Source organism: Primulina eburnea, chromosome 17 (assembly GCF_022965805.1).
Source record: "Primulina eburnea isolate SZY01 chromosome 17, ASM2296580v1, whole genome shotgun sequence".
Classification (NCBI taxonomy): Eukaryota; Viridiplantae; Streptophyta; class Magnoliopsida; order Lamiales; family Gesneriaceae; genus Primulina; species Primulina eburnea.
Window position 1 is genome coordinate 8869756 of NC_133117.1, and position 21536 is coordinate 8891291.

At 39.4% G+C, this 21536-nt stretch overlaps 2 long non-coding RNA genes and 1 pseudogene across 2 annotated transcripts; 2 read left to right on the forward strand and 1 right to left on the reverse strand.

Annotated features, from left to right (window-relative positions):
* Positions 1-953: 953 nt before the first annotated feature.
* LOC140817695 (uncharacterized) lies at positions 954-17352 on the reverse strand. The gene is made up of 4 exons (XR_012114868.1): positions 17255-17352; positions 16087-16180; positions 1329-1467; positions 954-1250 (listed from the first exon to the last, which is right to left on the reverse strand). It is a non-coding gene; the product is annotated as an uncharacterized lncRNA (long non-coding RNA).
* LOC140817696 (uncharacterized) lies at positions 12650-16180 on the forward strand. The gene is made up of 3 exons (XR_012114869.1): positions 12650-14132; positions 14231-15826; positions 16008-16180. It is a non-coding gene; the product is annotated as an uncharacterized lncRNA (long non-coding RNA).
* Positions 16187-21291, forward strand: LOC140817692 (putative wall-associated receptor kinase-like 16; annotated as a pseudogene).
* Positions 21292-21536: the final 245 nt, after the last annotated feature.

Sequence of the window (21536 nt, forward strand, 5' to 3'; positions counted from 1 at the left end):
GCGCTAAGGAACAAGCGCCGCGGCACTAATACTCACAAACGACGGGCGCCTAGGCGCCACTTACTCAGCGCCGTGGCGCTAATGTTGGTGAAACACGACTAAATGGGCTTCGACTTACGGCCCGGACGAGGGAATAAAAGAAAGACAAGGGTTCAGAAATCAGGGACGCCGTTTTTGGAGAAGAAATCAGGGAGAAAATTCGGAGCAAAGGCGAGACGAAGGAAGAGACGCGAAAATCGACGACAAAGACGAAGAGCGACGAATCTGGGGACAGAGAAGACACTTCGGAGTGGTTATCTGTCCTTTCGTATTTATAATTTCTCGTATTTCAATGTCTAAAACTTTGAACATTCATTGTTTTTATTTCAAAGTCGTCATGAACTAATTTTCTAGTCTAGAGAATGACGTAGCTTTGTGGAAACGATAATTTGACTCGGTTATTTATATGACTGAATTCATTTTTTGTTTAATTGTGTTTCTTTGTATTGATTTGATTGCAATTTATTGGCCATAAATTGTATGATGTCTGATTAGTTCTACAACTCGGGAGAGGGACTAGGATTATAGATCATTAGAGACACATCGTTAAATGTTTATAGCGTTCGGAAGACGTATAACTTTAGCGATGCTTATGTAAGAACATTGTTTTTATCAATTAAACTTAGATTTTTATTAGGAATAATTGAATCGAAGTTTGATAGATACAATTTATTCGTCACTTGGGAAAGGGAGAATAAAATAATTAAGTGTTCTTGGTCATTAAATAATTGGAATTCAGGAATATAAATTCAACTTGGGATAATTGTCGTGAAAACTTAGTGAAGTCATTTCTCTAGATAATTTCTCTGCTTGATATTTTCTTCAATCCGGTATTAGATTAATTATTTGTTTTCAATCTATTATTTTAAGTAAATCAACCATTTTATCGAATTGTCTAGATAAATTTTGGACTATTTTAATTACAAACACTGATATACGTTTTTACAAACACTCTTCGTGGGATCGACACTCGTATTCAAATATACATTTTACTATAACTTGACGTTGTGCGCTTGCGAGCAATCAATAAAACACGCAACAGTAGTAATGTCTTAACAAGGTCACCGGAACTTGTGTAGCCCTGATCACATTTCTTGCTACATCAAGCAACCGTCTGTATGTGCCCACCGTTAATGCCATAGAAGTGATTTGAGTCGTCTCTCTAGAACAATCAACAATAAATCTCATTGTGATTGTTCCAATTCAAGCTCCTGCATATTTACATTGCAACGTTTTAGTCTCACCTTTATGGATCCAACAAACAATTAGGATGATGTAGGGGCTATAACTGTTGATGGACTGGAGACACGGTGATGAAAAACGATGAGATATGCTTGTGATAAACATTTTGCTTCAGCCACCTAGTCCATGTTGTCAAAACTCGTTCATATGCTTGGGATAGTTCAACCTCGTCGTATTCTATTGATCCTGCAGCAAATGGCCCTTTTATGTTCCATGAAACCAAAAATTCCAATTTCCATTTGATATCATCAAACAAATGAGGATGATGGCATAAATAGGACCAACATAAATGATGTGTGCTTCATAGTTGTGGATGTGGAAAGTTTAAATTTTTCTTGCCTCCTACTTAAATTTGTCGAGTATTTTGTTTGACGACAAATATTTGAGATACCAAATTTTTTTTGTTTCTGGGTTAATTGATATAGTGTTATCGATACTTAACATGAGTTTAATGTCGGGGATAATCATCCACCATATGTAAGTATTAAAGACTAGAATATCTGTATCCTTCAAATGGAATCCATGCTTGGAAATGTATTATGTCATTTTGTTCTTTGGGATATGCTGTGATTTCGTGGATCATCTGAATTTGATTAAACCAGGATTGGCGCCGTAAAATTCAATTGTAGCATTATAATGCTACACATTACAAATTCAATGTTAAATCTAAAGAAAAATTGTTAGATTGAAAAGTCCACTGTCATTATTTGGTTGAAGTGATATAAAGCTTTATGTTTTAAGAGAGATATATGGGTTTATGCCGGTATTAAAAAAAAATTCCCCACCCTACTTCAAATGTTATAAAAAGGAAGAATTAATTAGGACCCCGACCATGCCAGTCCAAGAATCCGACAGACAGAACCCCGCCACCTGTCGCAACTTCAATTTGGTGGGATAGAAAATAATGTAGGACCTAGCTTTTAAGGTGATACCTCATGGATGAGCCCATTACCCCTGGCCCATCCTTAGCCCAAATGGAAGACAGGCCCATCAAGAGCCCATGTAACCTCCTATAAATACCAGGTTTATCGTATGATTTATTCATTCACTATATTATTTTTCAGCAGCACCCTTAGCTGCTCCCCCTTATATCCTCAGTCTCTAACTTGAGCGTCGGAGGGGCTAGGCTGAGACACCCTCCCGACCCCTTTTTAACAGTCTTCTTCGTGATTTCAGGCTCAGGGCGAATTCGAAGCCTGTGTCTGGACTAGTGACACTTGCTGGAATCGGACCCTAAATTTTTCGTGAGTATCACTTGGCGCCGTCTGTGGGAAGTTTGAGCTGAGACGTAAATATGGCAAGTAGGAGAGGGAGCAGAAGAACTAACACATCATCGTCGCTTCCTCAGATGAGACCCGAACAATCTTATGTTGAGATGAGACATGAAAAACCGCGTATTGGGATGAGGCAGGAACAACTGCGTCTTAACGTGGGGAACTTTACCCTGGAACAATTGGGCCAATTTATTACCCGGACAGTGGACGAGGCCATGAAGAGGAACCAAGAGTCTATGTTTGCTGAAGGACAAGCCACTCACCAGGAGCGAGAGAAGAATGCTGAGGGTCATCAGAGCAGATTTGAAGAGACGCAACCCCTCCAAGGTGGGGAGAATCCCGAGATGGAGGAGATGTGGAAGGAGATAAGAATATTGAGGCAGCAATTGGGAAACAGAGCTCCAGTGTCCAAGAAAGAGAGTCATTTTTCCCCCGCTATTTTGGAGGAAGGGCTTCCTCCAAGTTTTCGACAATCAAATGTGGGAGAGTACGATGGTCGTACTGACCCATAAGAACATTTGGGAAGGTTTGAGAACGTAGCTCTGTTGCATCAGTATTCAGATGGAGTTAAGTGTAAGGTGTTTATGGGCACGTTGGTGAGGTCAGCCCAGCAATGGTTTAACACCTTGCAGCCCAACTCTCTATGATCTTTCGAGGATTTTTCCGCTGCTTTCTTGCACAGATTAGCTAGCAGCAAGAGGCACCAAAAAAATTATTTGACCTTGTTTGTGATGAAGCAGCAAGAAACTGAAACTCTGCGAGAATTTATCCGGTGTTTCAACGATGCAGCACTGGATATACCCGCTGCTTCTCCTAACATAAGTGCCTTTACACAAGGACTGAGGGGAGGGGAGTTCTTTAAATCGTTGGTCAAGATACCTCCATCAAGTTATGATGATCCGTTATCTCGGGCGAAAAAAAAAGTAAATCTAGAAGAGGGCCAGTGGCATAAGAGGATGGAGCAGCGGCATGGGGGAAGTAGAGTTGAGGGAGCGGAAAGAGGAGGTAGGAAAAGAGGTGCGGGCGAGAGGGAAGATGATAAAGTTAGGGGTAGAGGACAATTATCATCCCATGTTCCTCTGTATAGGAGTCGTGACAAGGTGATGGAGGTGATAGAGCCATAGGGGAGGTGGGAGAAGTCGCAAAGAGTTGAGAGCAGTGCTAGATTGCCTTCGCGGGATAGACAAGAAGGATCCTCATCTGGGAGTCGACAGAGGTCTCGCCCGTCCCCTAGGCATGTTCAAGGCTCTCCGTGGATAAATCAGAGGTTCGGGGAGCAGAGAGAGGAAGGTCGAGGTCAAGATGTCCCTCAGGAGCCCGTCGAACCGAGGATGAGAATGAATGAAGATAACCATCCTACGAGAGGAATGATTCATATGATCTCGGGAGGTTCTACTGATGGAGACTCTGGGCGAGCTCGGAAGGCACATGGGAGAAGGTTGGATAACTTTGAGATATCTAGGGGTGCAGACTCACCACAAGACCCCGTCATCAGCTTTGGGCCAGAAGACCTCCGAGGCGTTGTGACTCTACATAACGATGCCTTGGCGGTGACGACCACCATTGCCAATTATGATGTGGCGATTATATTTATTGATAATGGAAGCTCCGTAAACGTCTTGTTCAAGAGCACGTTGGATCAAATAAAGGTGGAAGGATTTGAGTTTGAGCCGGTCTCCACCCCGCTGTATGGGTTTGTAGGACACGCCATCCCACCTTTGGGTCAGATTGTTCTTCCCCTATCCTTGGGGACCGATCCTCGACGGATAACAAAATTGATAGCCTTCACCGTTGTGAATACCTCTTCAGCGTATAATGAAATTCTAGGATGGCCAGCCCTTAAGGATTTTAGAGCCGTAGCTTCCACTTATCATCAGAAGCTTAAGTTTCCTGTGGGAAAAGGAGATGAAGTCTTATGCGATGACCAAAAAGTCGCGCGTCGGTGTTATGAAGGGGTAGTGAGGGAGGAGGAAAAAAAGGCGCGTGTGGAGGTTAACACTATTAGGAAAGGAAGAAGTGGGTGACTTGGCCCTGTTGAAGGTGCAATAAGAGCAGAGGGGAAAGATGGACCCAGAGTGGGAGGATCTTTTTAGAGTGATTGAGAAATTTAATGCTGGAGCTTATTACTTGAAGAATGCTCAAGGAAAGGTTTTAAAGAGGCTCTAGAAAGCTTACCACCTTAGGAAATATCATTCTGGAATTTATCGTTGATGTATTTCATCTTTCAATTTTCTCTTGTAAATAGTTGGAATTCAATAAAATCAAGTTTTTCTTTTCAGTTCATGAATGTTGTTGTATTATGAAAGTGAGAAAACTTTATTTTCCTACTAAGGCATCGCTTAGTAGAGGGGCAGAGTTGGGAAGGAGAAAAATAAATTTTCCTACTAAGGCATCGCCTAGTAGAAGAGCAGAGTTGGGAAGGAGAAAAATAAATTTTCCTACTAAAGCATCGCCTAGTAGAGGAGCAGCGTGCATGAGAAAAATTAAATTTTTCTACTAAAGCATCGCCTAGTAGAGGAGCAGAGTTGAGAAGAAGAAAAATAAATTTTCCTACTAAAGCATCGCCTAGTAGAGGAGCAGCGTGCAGGAGAAAAATTATATTTTCTACTAAGGTATCGCTTAATAGAGGATCAGAGTTGGGAAGGAGAAAAATAAATTTTCCTACTAAGGCATCGCCTAGTAGAGGAGCAGCGTGCATGAGAAAAATTAAATTTTCCTACTAAGGCATTGCCTAGTAGAGGAGCATATTATCCTACTAAAGCATCATTTAGTGGAGGAGCAGAGTTGGGAAGGAGAAAAATAAATTTTCCTACTAAGGCATCGTCTAGTAGAGGAGCAGCTTGCAAAAATTAAATTTTCCTACTAAGGCATCGCCTAGTAGAGGAGCAGCGTGCAGGAGAAAAATTAAATTTTCCTACTAAGACATCGCCTAGTAGAAGAGCAGCGTGCAGGAGAAAAATTAATTTTTTCTACTAAGGCATCGCCTAGTAGAGGAGCAGCGTGCATGAGAAAAACTTTTATTTTCCTGTTGAGGCATTGCCTAGAGTAGTCAGAGGGTGAGGAGTTGGAAATTAAATTTTATTTTCCTGCTGAGGCATCACCTAGCAGAGGAGTCACAGGATGAGGAGGTGGAAGTTTATTTTCCTGCTGAGCCATCGCCCAGCAGAGGAGTCAGAGGGTGAGGAGGTGGAAGTTTTATTTTCCTGCTCAGACATCGCCTAGCAAAGGAGTCAGAGGGGGAGTAGGTTGAAGTTTGATTTTTCCTACTAAGGCCTGACTTAGCAGAGGAGTTACGAGATGATGAGACGAGAGTTTTATTTTCATACTAAGACCCGGTTTAGCAAAGGAGTTACGAGATGATGAGGTGAAAGTTTTATTTTCCTACTAAGACATCGCCTAGCAGAGGAGTTAGGGGGTGAGGAGGTTGAAGTTTTATTTTTCACGTTAAGGTCTATTTTAGCAGAGGAGTCAAGGGCGCGGGGAAGTGGAAATTATTTTCCTTCAAAAGCTTAGTAGAGGACCTTGAAGATGGGGGTGACGACGGCATACCATATTAGAAAAATTTATTTGATTTTTCGATAACGAACGAAGTTTGTCGCTGCGAAAATTACGGGGATCGAGGTTGTGCAGGGTGAGGGCATGCTTGGCTGTGCAGGGCGAGCGCTCGGCGTGCTGGGCGAGGGCATGCTTGGCGAGGCTGGTGCAGGAGCGAGGCGAGAGAGCTTTGGGCGAGGGTTTGGGCGAGGGCTTGCGAAGGAGGAGGGCGAGCGTGAAGGCTCTTAGGCGAGGGGGGGCGAGGAATCGCGGACGAGAGGGAGAGGCAAGGCTTGGGGGCGAGGGCGCGACAGACGAGCGTGCGCACTCAGGCGAGCGTGGCGCGCGCTGGGGCTTGAAGCTGTAGGGCGAGGCTGGGCACTGGCGTGCACGGTGAGGGTGAGGGTGATGATGAGGCTAGGCGCTGGAGTGCAAGGGGGGAAGGCAAGGGCGAGAGCGAGGCTTGGGGTGGGGCTTGGGGAGAGGCGCGCAGTGGTCGGCGAGGGCAAGGCTTGGGGGCGAGGGCGAGCATGCTAGTGAAGGGCGAGGCGAGGCGAGGCGAACTCGGGCGAAGGGCAAAGCTGTTGGGGGTTTGGGCGAGGAGGGGCGAGGTGAGGGAGAAGCTATTGGGGTGTTTGGGCGAGGAGGGGCGAGGTCGCGCGATGTGCGTCCGTGCAGGCGGCGGGGAGAGGGAGTGTTACGGCGAGGCGGCTGGGCGATCGATGGGGCGAGGCTGCTATGGAGAGCTGGTGTGCAAGGCGAGGGCGAGAACTCGGTTGCCGAGGGGCGAGCAGGCGTGAGGGCCTGGCTGTTGAGGTTGGTGTAGCATTGGGTACTAAACTAATCTCAAATTCCACTTCGCGGTCGGGGATTGTGCCAGGGAGTTCTTCAAGAAAGACATCCGGAAACTCTTGTACTACCAAAATATCTTCTAGTGCAAGTGTGGTTTCTTTTTTTACCTCGCTCAACATAGCTAGGTAAACTTCTTCTCCACTTTTCATGGCTTTCCAAGTTTGAGAAGCAGAAAGAAGAGCATTTTGTTCTTTTGTCTTACGATGAAATAAAAGTTTCCCTTAGCGTGGAGCTTGGATGGTTACCATCTTTCCATGACAGTCTGCTAAAGCATGATTCTTGGCTAACCAATATATTCCAAGAATTACATCGAATTCCACCATGTTTAGTTGGATTAGGTTTGCCTTGAACTTCTGATTTACTATGAGAACACCAATATCCCGATATAGAGTGCGAGTTTCTAAAATCCGATTTTCAGGAGTTTCTTCTATATATGCTTCTTCTAAGTTATCAGGCTTAGTTCCTAACTTCTTGGGCAAATTTCTTAGACATGAATGAATGTGTAGAACCACAATCAAATAACGCATAAGCATGTATATTATTGATTAGAATGGTACCGACCACGATATCATTTGAGTTGTCAGCCTCTTCTTGAGTGAGAGCATATACTCGAGCATTTGGCTTGTTCTCTTTAGGCTTGTTTGAAGTTGTTCCACCTGTCAGACCATTCCTTGGATATGGAAAAGGGCATTGAGCAATGCGGTGGTCCATCTTTCCACAACGGAAACAAGCTCCAGAATTCCTACGGCATTCACCAGTGTGAGTGACTCCACAAGATTGGCAATTGACTCCCTCTTTGCTTGATTGAGAAGAAGTGGTTCCTTTGGCTGGAGCACTGGTAAATTGATTGCTTGGAAACCTAGGCTTTTTGAATTGTTGGCCCGGTTGGTACTGACTTGACTGAGGACGTTTGAGTTTGTTCTCACCTTCACGCCTCTTAATGTCGTTCTCAGCCCTGATGGCGGCTCCCATCAATTCGTCAAAACTATTGGGTTAGATAACAGCAAAGACAGATTGAATGCGGCTGTTCAACCCTTTCTTGAAGCGATGTATCTTCAAGGCATCGTCTCCCATGATGGTTGGGGAGTAAGTTCTCAATGAGTGGAACTTGGATGAATACTCCACCACTGTCATGTTTTATTCTTGAACCAAGCTTTCAAATTCTCATAGCTTCTGCACTCCAACTGCTGTCGAGAAGTATTGCCTCAGAAATGTCTCTCGGAACCTTTGCCAAGTGATAGGTCCCGTCCCTAACATTGCTAGTGAGACTCATTCCCACTATTTGGCTGCTTTATCCACAAGAAAAGGTGTAATCACATCTACCTTGATCTCTTGTGGAACCTCAAGTAGTCGAAAATGATTCTTCACCTCCTTCATCTAATTCTGTCTCATAATCTTGTTTAGTCTCATTCTGAGCTGGAGGTGCTGGCGGTGGCTGATTAGCATTAGGGTTGACAAACCCTTGTAGCGTGGTTGCCACAATCGTGGCTATAGCCATCAAATCTGTTTGACTGAGGCCAACTGTTGGTAGTGGTTGTTGTGCATCCTCATCGTTGTGGTTGTTGTTGCGGTTTCCATAACGAGGGTTGCGATTGTTTCTCACGGGTCTTCAATCCATTTCTACAAATATGAAAGTTCTAAGGTTTTTTGGCAGAATATAGACTAAAAAAAGAATCAAAATGATAGAGTAATTGCTCAAAATTTAAATGTGAAACCAATGGATAGAAATAAATTTTATTGATTTCTCACGAAAGTGCAATTACAACTAAACTTCGAAAATGCTAACAGAAATGTAAATGGAACATGTGTTATTACAAAGAACTACTACTGATGGTCTAATCTATCTCATATCCCAATCCCAAATCCATAGGATCCTCTTCGACTTCTTCTTCGGGATCCTCCTCGGGTTCTTCTTCATGGTTGGCTATTACTGTTTTCAGATGTTCAATATGACCATGCAGAACTGCATTCTGGTCGCTAAGAAATTCAACAGTGTTCTGCAACTCTTGAATCTGAGCATCAGTCTGCTCACAATACTAATTATGCTGGAGCATGAGTTTGTTTTTTTATCCTTAAGCACTTGGATCTTCTCAACAAAATTATCACGTAACTCGATTAACTCTGCAACAGTCTTTTGAGAGGTTTCCAACTCTTCTTGAGCTTTCCTATTCCTCTCTTTTGCCTCATGCAGATAGTGATCATAACGTTGAACATCACCTCTTAAGTGTTCTGCTCTACGCTGTAATTCATCTTTGTCCAGCTCTAATCTTGAAGTTGTCAACATATCTGATAACGAAATACGGATAAAAAAAACTCGATCTTTGAAGTATGCTACTCAAAATCAGGCAATATCACTAGGCAGAACACGACAAACTTCGACCTGACATGGTCCCCCTACAGCTTTTCTAAGTACAATAGATTTACAACAGTGGGTTGCGATGATGTTTCTATGATTATTGGCACCAACAACATGAACTTAACCAGCCAATGTTATTCACTTTGTTCACATCATGATGATTTATTTGACGGATATTGTATTGGAATTGGCTGCTGTCAAACTCTGATTCCAAAATGTTTAAAGAATATTACCTTGGAACTCAAGAATATGAAATTTCATACAAAAGTTTGGAGTTTTGATGCTTGTCGGCACGCTTTTCTCGGGGATCACAAAACCTTTGAACTTTGAGAGATTTTTCAATCTTCGGAAGCCTCTCATCATGATAATCACACACTCATGTTGTAAGGTCCATGAATTTAATTAACGTAGCCTGAATGAATGCAATCTAGATTTTTATTTTTAATTATGTGTTTAATTATTTTTATGCATAATTCATGCATGATAGGATTTAATTCATGAAATTTTAAAAGTTCATGCATTAAGATTTCTAGATGCATTTCACACTCGAACGAGGATCGGAGACCAGAGAATTTTCAAAAAAATTATTTTATTACATGATTTTGTTTTTATAAATTAAGTTGAAGCGTTTTTAAGTGTAGTTTTAAAAAATGGGATTTTATTGGGTATTTTTACCCGTAGAATTTTATTTTTAACGGTACACGATTTTTATCGAATCAGGAGACTTTTTAAATGTTCGGATAATATTTTCAAAATCTTTCCAACACGAAATATTTTTTGGGAGTGCGTTTGGACTTAATGAGCCTAATTTTAAGCTTGTTGAGCTTAAAATTCTTTTTGAACTTTTAATTATCAAAATTAGGCCCATTAGTTGGTTGTTAACTATTTAAATATTGCCTAATTATCATCTTAACCTAAACCTAAACAATTCCCACAGCCGACACCCCCTCCTATCAGCAACATCCTCGTGATTTGCTGCAACTAAGCTTTCGGTGGCACCATTTCTCCTTCAAGCAAAGTACACATACCTTCGGCCGTGTCCCTCGATCAATTGTCCAAGATTTTTTCACCAAGGCACGCATTTGTTTTTTTCTTCATGCATCATACACGATATATATGCTGTTATGCTTGTTTGTTTGTGTAATTCTCGATTCAGCATGTAGCAAAGAAAGGCTTTGGTTTTGTTCATCCTTGCATTGTTTTTCTTTACCAACTCACGTTTGTTTGATTTTGTTGCGAGGGGACTGCAGGATTGCTGTAATGAGGGGTCTAAATCATGTTTGTCAGTAAGAGAAATAGGGTGGAGTTGAAGCCTTGTCGAGTTGGGAAAGTGCCGTGGAAGTTCCTTGATGTTTGGATCGTGGGAGGGTAGATCGAGTGCGTGGCATGAACCACCGGTGCAAGGGCCAGCCCGAGCCATGAACCAGACTCTGGGGGGTCTGAACCATGGCCTAGGAAGGCTCGACCATTGCTGGGACGAGCCACGAAGTCGTTCTAGTATGGGGTAGGAAGATGGAGTGTGGTGCGCGTGTGTGGTGTTCCTCGATCGGGTGATCTGTGCTTCGTGCATGGGGTGGTTTTCGTAGGTTCAAAAGGTTCAAGGACGTCCTAGGGTGGTCTAGGAAAAGTTGAGTCGTGGTTGGTTCCATCATTCGTGGGTTAGAACGCCAAAAATTGGAAAATGAGTGTACTAGGGTAGGTGTAATAGGAAGGGGCGAAATTCAGCAGCTTCTTGGCCTAAATTTCGAATATTTAGGAGTCTGTTTTTTTTTTGAGGTTTTAGGGCCTTTAAGATGATATTAAAGTGTGGTAAAAGTTGGGGAAATTTTGGATAAGTTTCGATTCGATTCAGATTAAAACCCGGACCCCGGTCCAAGTTTTAAAACGAATTAGATAAGTTGTGAATTTGTCTTGAGTTTATGTCTATGAATGCTTTTAAAAAAATTTTGGGGCATTTTAAGGAGTTTCGTAAACTTCGGGTCAATTTTAGAGGTCCATGGGTGAAACGATAATTTTTGGGTTTCGAGGGACAAAATGGTCATTTTGCACCCGGGGTGAGATTTTGGCCAAGACAGCGCCCTGAGCACAAATTCATGATATTTTAAATGTTTATGCGTCATGTTTTCGATTTTCACGCAATTATGATAAATATGTTGCATGCTTGATTTAAAGGAAAAGTTACGTATATGCATGTTTTTTTTATGTGATGATTATGATGCTATTTTTGAAGGATGAGATTTGGTTGTGACTGACGATATATATGTATACGATGACATGATATATGATGAGCTGAGGCTCGGGCTCAGAGGACGGGTAATGCTGTCGCTGATGTAGCTCGCCGCCCGCTACTGTGGTTATACGTAGATGGATCCATCGATAGAGCTAATACGATAGAGCTGATATGAAAGTCACAACTAATGAACTGAATTCAATTAAAAAGAAAATCATTACGTTTATGATGACATGAGATGACATGATTTGACACGTTATGATTTTACACGACACGTTTATGTTCATGTTTTTAAGTTCATGAAAGTTATGTTGAGTATGATATTTTTCACTGCTGTGTGCTTGTATATGTACTTGTTATTACGGGTACAGGTGTGTTGAGTATTTAGACTCACTGGGCGTATGTGATGCAGGTGAGCATTTTGAGCAGGAGACAGGAGCTACTGAACTCTGAGTAGGCAGCCCTGGTGCGGTGACATAACCCGAGGACTGCACGTTTTTCCGCACTTTGAGTTATGAGTTTGGAAAGGAGTTAAACATTTTATATACGTCGAAGATTTTACGATTTTCACTCATTTACGTATTCATTTATTGTTGGTTATTTTTAACTACAATATTTTTTATTGCCAAACAAATACGATCATTTTGAATGTTATTTTGCGATTGCGAGATTTTTAAAAAAAATTCGCATTTTTTTAAAAACCGAGTAGACGTTTCACATGTTTTCATTGGTGTTGCCAACTCCGGTGACAACACCATTTTTGCATGTCTATTTTTAGGATGTTGGGCATACTGCCCTAATCATAACTATCCTATTTTTAGTGTAAAGTCTGAACAGTGAAGGCAATTTCTGAAAGGTATTCTCTGAGTGTTCATACTTCCAATCAAATATTGAAGAGTGAATTATGCTTGAGGATGTTTATAGAAATCATGATTTTGTCCAATGTGAAAAGTGACTTGGAAAATATGAGCATAAGGAGAAAAACAGAATAGAGGAAAATAATAATAATAAAAAAAATTGTTTAGAAGAAAATGGAAAAAACTACCTAGAGGAGTCCATTGAAGACCGTTCTTCTACTGTGAGAGCTACCACTTCTAGGAGAGTCCATTGAAGACCGTTCTTCTAGTGTGGGAGCTACCATTTCTGAATTAAAAGAAAGTTTATGGAAGTTTGACTAAAACTCAACGGTGTTTCCAGGAGGTGTTTCTAACACCAAGTTCAAACATAGCACAATTTATACACTGCCAGACATTTCGATAATTCATCATATTGGAGGCATTTTTAGGACATGCATATTGGTTTTTTTTTCGTGAATTCATCATATACAGTGACATATCAGTATCTGACCTATGACAGTTGATAAAAACCTTGATTACCTATATTTTAAATTTATGTGTCTACTTTGTCAGTGGGTTAAAATCGATGTGGGTTTTCACTGGATAATCTTCTAAAATCGTCGTAACACGAGTTTGAACTAATTTTACTGTTTGATTTTTGGATATAACCGCAATTAATATTTTGTGTAAATTTCGGAAATATTACATTTACCGTGCGGATTTCTCGGAGCTAGGGGATTGAATCAGTGTATTTTTTTGTTATAGTAAGATTATATATGTTTTGTTGTCGTTGAATCCCTGATAATTACTCTTGCTTGTTCTCATTTACTCTCACAATCTTTCATTACTCTCGTGATTTCTTTGTGTCTTTTTGTGCATAATTCCTGATATTCCCTTTATAATTCTCTCTCACATTTTATAGATGGCTGAAGATACTGCTGATGTTGAGTCCGATGTTGTCAACACCGCTGAAAACATTGATTCTTTTGATAATGATGTGAGGCATTCCGTCTCTACTAAGTTCTACACTGAAGCTGCCTTAGTCCTATGGCCTTTCTATGTGAATAGAGAATTTATTGAAGAGAAGAACCTTGACATGAATTCGTATGACCAACAAAATTTGACGGCATTCTTAAAATATCGAGGACTGCTTGCTACGATTTTCAAGTTTTCACTGACTGTAATACATGACTTTTACAATACCCCCGTATATGAAGAATAAATCACGAGGCTACTCTTTCTATCTCTGATCTTTGGGATATTGGAGTCACAGCAACCCTTCAAAGAAGATGATGAGATCCTTTTTTATGTGAGCAAAACCCTCATGATCGCTTCGCCTTATTTCAAGGGAAACAAGAAACTGGATCTACCTTGGTTAGATACTGGTGTTGCCATTGGTGTTGGCAACACGAAGTCCATATCCACTTCCACTCCCGATGGATTTTTCATGCTCTATGCTTCTTACTTACAGGCCCAAATTGAGTTTGGTCTATAGCAGATTCAAAAGGCCAAAAACTCATTGCTTACTTAGAAGAACATGTGGTTGATTAGAAGGTGCTTTCGGAAGTTGGCTTAAATTCTGGCCAAAAAGGGGGTGTAGGAGGACCAAAAATGCAAAGGAATGATTCTGAAGCATCTAGAGTTTCTGAGACTGATGAGCTTACAGACACTGAAGAGTAGGAGGACCAAAAATGCAAAGGAATGATGCTGAAGCATTTGGAGTTTCTGAGAATGGTGAGCTTACATACACTGAAGAAGATAAAGAATGAGTACTTATGCTCTGTCTGTAATGCTGTTTTTGGGTTACTCTTATATCTATTTGTGTGATTAATGAATTTCTCCTTCGTATGTCTTCTTATGTTTTCAGGTGTTCTAACGATCGTGTTGACAACAGTGTCGACAACACCAGTGCTCTAACATGTTTAATTCAGGGGGAGACGAACTTTAACTCAGGTGGAGTTAACTCAGGTGGAGATACACTCTAAGTTCTAACGCAACGGGAGCTTCAGTGACGGAGATTCTTGCCAAGATTATCATTTTTGGATGTTTTGTCCAGAAAGGAAAAAAGAGAGAGATTGAAATGAATATTTTATTCTTTATTTATTTTGATAAATTGATATTATCAATTTAAGATTTTGCCTTTCTAGATTATAAGATTTTATTTGATTTATTTCTAAATTATAATATTTTGCTTGACTTTTTTCTAAATGATAAGATCTTGGTTGATTTATCTCTAGATATTATAGAATTTGTTTTTAATATGATTTTTATCTCCAAAATATTTTATCCATGTTTAAAAGAGTTTTATATCTAATGAAAATCTTGTTTCCATATTTTCTAGGGCTCTTTAATGGAAAGATTTTTAGGTCAAGCAATGGCTATAAGTATGAGAAGCTTGACGGCAGCATATGGGGCTTTTGAGAGAGTTGGACGAGAGAGCGTTTCACATAGAAGAAATTATAAGAGTCCAACATATATTTGCTATGCAGTTTTTATGTGATCGGGTGATCACTTTATTGTGCAATTGCTTAAATTTTCTTTGATCGGTTGATCACTTTAGTGAGAAGCTGCTGGAGGATTTCGTGTGAGTCTTTTGGTGTGAGATTTTGAGAGGATCTGCAGAAGAGTTCTTGCATAGAAGAGAAAAATACAAGAGACGAGCCTATTTTGATGAGAAGCTTTTGTGATCGGGTGATCACTTTGCAGCGCAGGAGAGCTGCTGGAATTTGTCTCTGAACACACTCATAGTTCAGAGTTGAAGATTTTCGTGTGAAGAATTTGTGTGATTGATTCACATATTTACCATGTTGCTGATTGGTGTTGACAACAGTCAAGAACAACACTGACGCAGAGTGTTGATCGAAGAGTATTCTTTTATTTGTTTTAAGAAACTTCGGTTTATGCATCTAGATTTGATTTGTGTTTTTGATGCATATTTTAATTCTTGGAGTGTCCAGGAATTTAGTTTTGTTATTCTCACTAGTACTGTTTTGGTGTAAACGATTTACATATTTTTTTCAGTGAATTTTTGCCATGAGACATCGCACAAGTATTCGTACTTGTGCATAATTTAAATTTGGTGTTTATTTATTAAAGTTTACGTGTGTGTTAAATAATCAATTTCCGCTGCATGTTGTGTGCTGGTGTTGCCAACACCCAAACACAACATTAACTACTGATACACAAATAGTAATTTACTTCCTGTTCCACAACGTTCCTTTCACATCATATCAGTGTATAAAGTATGCCCACCGGAAATTTCTTTTCCTAATAGGAAAAGAAGAATCTTTTGGGAGTGTAGCATGCCAAACACAGCTCTCTCTTGTTGCCATTTAAAGGTATTCCAGTTCAGAAACTGAACTACATGGTTGTGTTTTTTCTATATCAAGGAAACTTGGGACCGCAGAGTGCTCTTTCAAATTAACCAATGAGGAAATTACACAACCGCATAGACCATCTTTGAGTGCTCTTTCAAATTAACAAATGAGGAAATTACACAACCGCATAGACAATCTCTGGCACGATTTTTTTTTATATCAAGGCAACCTGGGACTGCGAGTGCTCTTTCAAATTAACAAATGAGGAAATTACACAACCGCATAGACCATCTCTGGAAATTACACAACCGCATAGAGCATCTCTAGCACGAACAAATTTATCAGAAGAGATGCATACTATACGAAACACCAAAATCTTTGGTGAGAAAGAAACAATTGTAATTACCGATTCTGGAAGGATGCCATTTGTGAGCTTGTGATTGCCTCTTGTGGTAGCGGAGCAGTTTTTGGGAACTCCTCCCAATTCAAGTCAGTGAACTCTGTTGACAATTAAGATAGTCGAGAAATCAAATGAGGATAAACATTTTAAAGCTCGCAAACAGCCAAAACCATGTCTTTGAATCCATAAAAATCTAAAAAAATGATGCAGAGGGCAAACAGAAGCTTCGGTGAAGTCTGATTGTAGGAACTATCTTCTGCATACTTGAGGTATAAAAAATGTGAAGTATATCAATTTTTTATGAGTAATAACTAATAAGCATTTCGAAAGAACGATCAGTTTTTTTTATGCAATGTTTTGCAGTTAATTCAACAAAAGATACATAGAAGTGAAGAAAAACTTCAAACATATGTGTATACATTAGAAGAAATTCCCATCTTATTCCCTTAATTACTAGATCAATCCTACGAATCAAACATAAATGTACAAAACTGATCAGCTACAGTGACGACAATACAGTCACACTTCAAGTTTTCCAATGCAAGAGAAGACAACAAATAAATTTCCAAAGTCAACACATACAACACCAGAGTCAAGAGAGATTTAAGTTATACAACTCCTGAACAAAGTCATGAAGATCAAAGGCATGTTCCCTGAATCTATGATCTTTATTTTCTTGTCCCTTTCACTGTCATTTGCTGGTCATCCCCTTTCCAATGTAGCAAAACCTGGCTGTGAAGCCAAGTGCGGAGATATAAGTGTTCCGTTCCCTTTCGGCATTGGAGCAGCCTCTGGTTTGACATGAATTGTGATAATTCTATCACCCCGCCTAAACTCATCATTACATCCTCTAATTTTGAAGTTGTCAACATATCTGATAACGAAATACGGAAAAAAACTCGGTCTCTTAAGTATGCTACTCAAAATCAGGCAATATCACTAGGTAGAACACGGCAAACTTCGACCTGACAGGGTCCCCCTACAGCTTTTCTGAGTACAATAGATTTACATCAGTGGGTTGCGACGGTGTTGCTATGATTATTGGCACCAACAACATGAACTTAACAAGCCAATGTTATTCAGTTTGTTCACATCATGATGATTTATTTGATGGATATTGTATTGGAATTGGCTGCTGTCAAACTCTGATTCCAAAAGGTTTAAAGAATATTACCTTGGAACTCATGAGTATGAAATTTAGTTTGGAGTTTCGATGCTTGTGGGTACGCTTTTTTCGGGGATCATGATGTGTTTAAGTTTCGGGTTTCGGATGAGAATTTTAAGAACAGGACAATCCAAGAAATCCCTATTGTACTTGATTGGGCATTTGGGAGTGAGAATTGTCAGGAAGCTGAGAAATCTGCTGATTTTTCTTGTAGAGAAAATAGTGTTTGCGTTGATTCAAGCACAGGTTTTGGCAGATACCGATGTAATTACGCAGCCGGATATGAAGGCAATCTGTATCTTAGTCCAGGCTGTACAGGTTAGTTTATATTTCTCTACTTGTTGTATAAATATACTCTTCTAGTAAGACATGACCCTGATTTGCAAAATACAAAACAAAATATGATGTGCTCTTATCTTGATTTTTTTTCACTATTTGCATGTTACCAGTTGCTTGCTTCTTCAGTTCTCCTATTTACTATACATTTAAATATATAGCTTTATTCAAGAAACATAAAGTTCCCCAAATGGTTCACAAGTCTCTACCCCAAAGTACTGATGGAGATACGAGCTATGACAGCAATAAAAAAAACAATAACTTGCTTTTATTGTCTCTTCAACTTAATTAATTTCCATCATCCTAGCTAACTCTATGTTTAAGTTTCAATAGCTAGCTCTTTCCCATTTTAAGCATCCGAGTCTATAACAAGAGATGCACCTGATCGAGTGCTCATGTCATGTATAGCTGGTAGGTCCCCGTGTTTGCAGCGTAGACGTTGCCATAAGAAGACGAGATCTGAATTTTATGTGTTTGAGAAATGTATAAAGTTCAAGACACACCAAATTAAAAGTGATCAATGATGATGTAATTTTGTAAATAAAAATAAACAATTTTAGATCTAATTAAATATAAGTGACTTTTCAAAGAATCTCTGATCGATTAGCTTAATCCGACCGTGCACATGCCATTATATATATTGTTCGATAAATCAAGTACTTCACAAATTTGTAGTGTTCTGCTGCTTTCTTGAAAGGATACAGTAAAACAACTGTATAATGGAGGAGTACTTTACCTTAATGAAGGACAAATTAAAAGGTGGCTCAATTTGATTGAGCATCTTAAATATTAATGTACTTTGTTTTTTTTTTCTAAGACTTATTTTTCATTAAGATTGACGAAACAAGAGAAATTTCAATTATCGACTCATTGATGTACATTTGGTTAATTATATATGATAGCTTAAAATTGTTTAGCAGAGAAATCCCATCATCAAAATCTCGTGTGCTGAAATAAATAAAAAAATAGAGCTCATATGTAGAAGTTGTACACCTTAATTTAGTAGAATTCGGCGACAAACCAAGTGTAGCTAGCTCAGACAAAATCTTACAAGTTCTAGAAATGGGGCGTATGGTTTCGTTCGGTCTACGTTGAGAGTATTATCCCAAATACATATCTAACAATAAAATGTCTATTTTTAGATATGAGGTCCATAATTAGCCGGATTTCATAAATCTCAAAATAAACTAAAGTCAGATTCCCTTATTGGTGAAGTTTGGTTAATGCCTTGATCTCGAAAATTCTGTGTAATCTCAAACTTGAAGGCGACAAGTTCAATCACGAATATGTGTATTTTCAGAATAAATTAGTTAGTAACATTGAATAATAATGAAACTTTATACGATGCAAAAAAATTTAAAATAAAAAATGCCTTTAAAATGAAATACGAAAAGCATTTACTTTGATGAGATATGTTTATTGATTTTTATTTTGTATTAAAACAAAATATGTCCCATTATATTCTTAGGTCGAGGTTGCACATGCCTACATGATAAAAAGAATTGTCACCTAAAATTTATCATCTAAATTTTTTGATCTCTATGCTAACATGCATGCTTGAGATTTTAGCATATTGAAGACAAATCGATATACCTATGTTATAGAAGAAGTTTGAAGTTGAGTTCAACTACAAGTTTTTGTCCACGACAATATAATAGATTTCAACTTCTTTCTCTGGACACATGCTGCGTATCTTGTAAACTCATAGAAAAATATTGCAATACTTCAAAATAATATTGTTTTCTTTCCAAGGTTTTGTCATTGCTCCTAAAAGACATAATGTGATTCCATGTAACAGACATAAATGAATTCAAGGACAATCCATGTGATGAAAATGGTATTTGTTCAAATATTCCTGGGAGCTTTAATTGTGTTTGCAAAAAAAGATACTCTGGTGATGGAAGAAAAGACGGACATGGATGCATTGCTCTAAACTCTCATTTTCCACTGATGAAATACTCCATAGGTAATTTATTTTACATTCTTGTACCTCAGTATTGTGAAATCAAATATTATATATGTGTGTTTGTGTGTAATACATAAATATATAAAGGTAAGATTGAAGATAAGCGACCACTTCAATTGACCGACTTTTGCACATTTTCCTTGTTTTCTTCACAATTTTGATGTTGTCACTTGATGTTTCAGGTTTCAGTATTGTACTACTATCCATTTTTATTGGTATTACATTGTTATATTACGTAATGAAGAAAAGAAACCTTATTAAAATGAGAGAAAAATTCTTCCGTCAAAATGACGGACTCCTTCTGAAGCAGCTGATTTCGTCTCTTGAGTCTGGAGTCGAGCCGTGTAAGATCTTCTATTCCAAAGAGCTAGAAATGGCAACAAACAACTGCTCTGAAGACCGGATCCTCGGCATGGGCGGTTATGGCACGGTATACAAAGGAATCCTACGTGACCAACGAGTTGTCGCTACCAAGAAATCGAGAATAATGGACCAGAACCAAATCGAGCAATTTATAAACGAAGTTTCTATTTTGACCCAAGTAAATCATCGAAATATCGTTAAGCTTTTGGGATGTTGCTTAGAGAGTGAAGTTCCTTTATTAGTTTACGAGTATATATCAAATGGTACACTCTATCATCACATACATCACAATGACGAAACGCCTTGGTTTTCTTGGAGAATGTACTGGTGCATTGTCCTATCTTCATTCTCAAGCAGCAACGCCAATCATCCACAGAGACATCAAGTCACAAAACATACTCATTGATGAAAAATACAACGCAAAATTTTGGATTTTGGGGTTTCAAAATTAGTCCCCACTGATCAAACACATGTAATCACTCGAGTCCAAGGGACCTTTGGATATTTAGACCCCGAGTACATCCAAACAAGCTGGTTAACCAAGAAAAGCGACGTCTACAGCTTTGGACTTATTTTTGCAGAGCTAATGACAGGGAGAAAGCTAATCTCCAGCACGGAAACAGGTGATGAGAAGAGCCTGTCCATATTTTTCTTGATGTCATTAAATCCAATTGCTTTTTCCAAATCTTGGATCCCCGAGTATGTAGAGAGGGGACTCTAGAGCAACTCCAGGCCAGTTGCAGAGCTCATAAAGAGTTGCCTTAAGCTACAAGGTGATGATAGGCCAACGATGAGAGAAGTGGCGATGGAACTCGAAGTACTACGAAAAACAATAGACTTGAACACAATGCAGCAACGGGGAGTATCCCTTTGATCCACGCAATAAACGACCCGCTTATAAGTATTCACCAAAGATGTTACTTCGATTACTCTCCAACGGCCAGCCTTCCAAATGTTCCAAGAGTACAAAGTCAGTTTTCTTGAACAAATCAGCAATCTAAGTGAGGAATAGGAGATAGTTTTGCCACCAGAGAGCTTTCATTTGTCACAGGGGAAATGGGTCTTTAATAACGTCAGTCGGCCGCTGTACAAAGAGGAGGAATGTGCTTACTTAACTTCACATGTGGGCACCCGAAATTGCAGCAGTAGCTAACAGTTTGCAGCAGCTTGCAATATTCAGCAGCAATGCAAAAATTTCAGCAGAAGCCAACAATCCCAGTAGCAACTAATATTTCAGAAGCTGGTATTTTTTCAGCAGATGGAATCCAGCAGCAGAAGAATTTAGTAGCGCGAGATTCCAGCTGACAGCTAATGATTCTGCTTATGACTTGTAAGTGAAGCATTTAACATGGAATAAAGGCTGTTAATGGCACATAATGGCATATTATGATCATTAATTAGGAGGCTAACACTCAAATATCTGAATTGGTGTTAGATTTTTCTACTCGAAAATACACTCTCTTAGCTCGAATTTCAAGTGATAACTCAAGAATTGTGTAACACCAATTCAGATATTTGAGTGTGTTATTTATAGGCAAAATTCTGACTGTTATCCTCCCAATTAATGACCATAATATGCCATTATGTGCCATTAACAGTCTTTATTCCATGTTAAATGCTTCAGTT